Genomic DNA, 3,900 nt, shown 5'->3' on the forward strand with positions numbered 1-3,900 from the left:
ACCAACGAAATGAGCCAACAAATCAGCAATAATAATGAAGGCGCTTCAGTAGTGCCTGGGACCAGATACAGATCTGGGACTTCACTTCCGCTTTCCAAATTTCATGCAAATTTTTCTGGCAACCAAGGCTAACCTGGAACCATAGAAATGAAAGAATTCTGGGAATGATAGTTCCAGCTTAGCTACATTGACCAAGTATGAATTCACCACCTTCCTCTTCTTTACAAATTGGCATCCATGCATCACTCTTTAGAACACATGTAATTATCAAACAAATACATTATTGTGCTTCCATCTATGCAATAATCCATTTAAAACTGAAAACAGATGCCCTTCTGCCATGTGGCAGCCCTGGCAGCCTCTGGCCTGGGGCACCCTGACCCTGCCCAACAGCCTGGCGCTCAACATGCACCCGGTCAAGAGCCACCGCCTGCAGGATGGCATAGTAAATCCAACAATACTAAAAGATTTGCAAATGGTACCGAAATTCTGTTGTCCAATTGAAGGATGCCCCAGAGGCCCTGACAGACCGTTTTCTCAACTTTCTCTCGCAAAACAGCACTTTATGAAAATGCAGGCCGAAAAGAAGCATAAGTGTAGTAAGGGCAGCAACTGCTAAGGCACCAGGCGGGACTTGAGAAGGCACCCAAGGATTGTGGCAAGACCTTCCAGTGAACGTGCGGCTGTCCCTATGCCAGCAGGACCGCCTTACAGTTCCCTATCTACCAAACTGGCCACGAGATCCCTGCAGAGCACAGGGAGCCACCTAGTAAGAAAAGGAAAATGGAAAACTGCCTGCACAGCCAGAAGCTGTCCAATAAGACCACTGAGTCATTGAGCAGTCAGCCAGCTCCAAGACCAGACACTCAAGAACTAGAAACTTCTTCTTTTGGAGATCTTGCAACCCTAATGCCGGAAAGCAGACTCTTACAACACCTCCAAGATACCCTCAGAAGTTGCTTTTACCCAAGCCCGGAGTGGCTCTGGTTAAACTTCCTGTTCTGCAGTTTTCTCCCACACCTGTCTTTGTGCCTATAGCCAACTCCTCGGCCCAGCCCGTAGTGTTGGGCGTGGATCATCAGGGTTCCGCCCCTGGCGCTGTGCACACACTGCCCTTGTGGGTCGGAACCCTGATCGTCAGCCTAGATTCCAAGGTTGGCTGTCTCAAGGAGAGTCTCCCTCTTTCAAAAATTGTAAATCCTGTTGCTCTGGAGCCAATTAGTACAGGTGTTCAGGTGAACTTGGGTAAGAGCCTGTCTAATCCTTTACAAGAACTAGGAAACACATGTCAGAAGAATAGCATTTCTTCAGTCAACGTACAGACGGACCTGTCTTATGCCACACAACACTTCATACCTTCCCCACAGTGGGCCGGCCCCGATTCCTCCGGATCGTCCTGTTCTCAAACGGATTTGACGTTTGGTTCTCAAGTCTCCCTTCCCGTTAGTGTTCACACTCAGACATTCTTACCCAGTTCTAAGGTAACCTCTTCCACAGCTGCTCAGACTGATACGTTCACAGATGCCTGTTACCAGTCAGGTGGGATCTCCAGAGAAACTCAGACCAGCGCGATGCAGTGTCGGACAGATGGCCGAGTCCAGATGGGCCAAGCTGTAATGTGTGGAGACATTTTTGAGAGCGTCCATGCATCCTACGGTGTTTCCACAGCCAATATCATAAGTAGCAGCCTAGTAGCAGGGACTGTCACTCATGGTTTGTTACCTCAGAACCACCCTAAGACTTTAAATCAAGACACTGAGAAATCTGCACCAATTATAAACTTCAGCGCACAGCACAGTATGCTTCTTTCACAGAACATGACAGATAATCAGACCCAGACTCTAGATTTATTAAGTGATTTAGAAAACATTTTGTCAAGTAACCTGCCTGGTCAGACACTGGACGATTGTCTGACACGAATACTGGACAAGACACCCAGCTCCCATCTGGCCCAGCCCAGAATCTTGCAATTGATTTTGATATCGAGGAGTTCTTTTCCGCCTCATATATCCAAACTCAAACTGAAGAGAGTGAGCTTAACACCATGACCCCTGAGCCAGTCTTGGAATTGCTGGGCATAGAGACCCAAACTGACGTCTTCCTTGCAGACACCTCTGCCTAGTCCTGTAGCTGTAGGGGGAAGTTCGAGCTTCTTAGGCCTTGAAATGTTTGACATACAAACACAGACAGACCTAAACTTCTTTTTTAGACAGTAGCCCCATCTGCCTCTGGGAAGTATTCTGAAACACTCCCGCTTTTCCATGAGTACGGATTCGTCTGACACAGAGACCCAAACCGAAGGAATCTCCACTGCTAAAAGCATACCTGCTGTAGAGAGTAAAGTTCAACTGAACAGCACAGAAACACAGACCATGAATTCTGGCTTTGAGACCCTTTGAGACTCAAACCGCAATGGGCAACTTTCTTCTGGCCGATTTGGCCTGGAACACGATGGAACCTCGGTTCAGCTCTCTAGAAACCGCAGAACTACACACGGTCTCCAACTTCTAAACGTGAAGTCCGTGCGTGGGTAGGCCTTTACAGTTTCCTTTCGGGTTCAGCGAACGGAGGGTAGGACAACAGTGTTAAGGCCACTGAACGTAGTTAACTGATGCGTTTACTTCGGTCCTTGGAGGTTCTGTGCCTTTCGTACTTGTAAACACAAAATTCGTGTATGAAGTGAGTGTATTATAAAGTATAAGATGTTGATCTAAAAATGATTGGGGCGCCTGGGTGGCGCAGTAGGTTAAGCGTCCGACTTCAGCCAGATCACGATCTCGCGGTCCGTGAGTTTGAGCCCCGCGTCGGGCTCTGGGCTGATGGCTCGGAGCCTGGAGCCTGTTTCCGATTCTGTGTTTCCCTCTCTCTCTGCCCGTCCCCCGTTCATGCTCTGTCTCTCTCTGTCCCAAAAATAAATAAAAACGTTGAAAAAAAAATTTTTTTTAAATGATTGTTTCGGGGCGCCTGGGTGGCTCAGTAGGTTAAGCGCCCGACTTCAGCTCTGGTCATGATCTCGCCGTCCGTGAGTTCGAGCCCCGCGTCGGGCTCTGGGCTGATGGCTCAGAGCCTGGAGCCTGCTTGGGATTCTGTGTCTCCCTCTCTCTCTGCCCCTCCCCCGTTCATGCTCTGTCTCTGTCTTAAAAATAAATAAACGTTAAAAAAATTATAAAAATGATTGTTTCTGTGTTGCCTCCGTTTGCCCTCTCACAGTTAGTCTTCCCATCTAAAAAAAAAAAAAAGTGTATCTCACACCTTTAAAACCCATCTGGCAATTAGCTGAAGCCAAGCTTAGCAGGTAGTACGGTGCCGACTTTTCAAATCTGCAAAACATTTCAGTTGAAATGTGACTCGCTTGACTTAAATTGCACCTAAAATATTTGACGGTGCTGGAGAGAAATTCCTGTTTCCTGATAGTAAATCTAAAGAACTCAGATGCCACGCAGCAGATTCAAGCACGAGTGCTTAGACAGCGTGGGACTCCGGCTGCCTGCAGCTTCATCTGCTTTGACATCACCCTTTTTTTCTGACTTGGGGACAAAGGGAAACTACAGCCAGCTTTAGCTTTTGAGACCATCTTCATGTAATCAGTGCTATTCTTCCTCCACACAAACTAGGAGTGGTCCCAACGTAAATGTACAGTACTTTCCTTACAAGACGTGTTTCTGTACAATTACTGCTTCAAGAAGTAGCGGCGAGCACCCAGTGTAAACAGTGATCCTTCTGGTCTAAGCGACCGTCTGTCATCCCAACCGCGGAAACGCTGCGTTGTGGAATCATGCCCGGTTAGCTCATACTGGAATGTGCCCTCTGAACACCCCTGCTGCTCTCCCCAGTAGTGGGGGTGGGGTGGGGTGCTCCAGAGCTGCTTCTCAAAGTGGACCCACGGGCTGGATCTGAGTT

At 48.1% G+C, this 3,900-nt stretch overlaps 1 pseudogene; it reads left to right on the forward strand.

Annotated features, from left to right (window-relative positions):
• Window positions 1–388: 388 nt before the first annotated feature.
• LOC124520089 (ATM interactor-like) lies at window positions 389–2,511 on the forward strand (annotated as a pseudogene).
• Window positions 2,512–3,900: the final 1,389 nt, after the last annotated feature.

The sequence above is a fragment of the Lynx rufus genome, unplaced genomic scaffold (genome assembly GCF_022079265.1).
Source record: "Lynx rufus isolate CCGP_SWC_20201006 ecotype Redwood Valley unplaced genomic scaffold, mLynRuf1.p SCAF_3, whole genome shotgun sequence".
Lineage (NCBI taxonomy): Eukaryota > Metazoa > Chordata > Mammalia > Carnivora > Felidae > Lynx > Lynx rufus.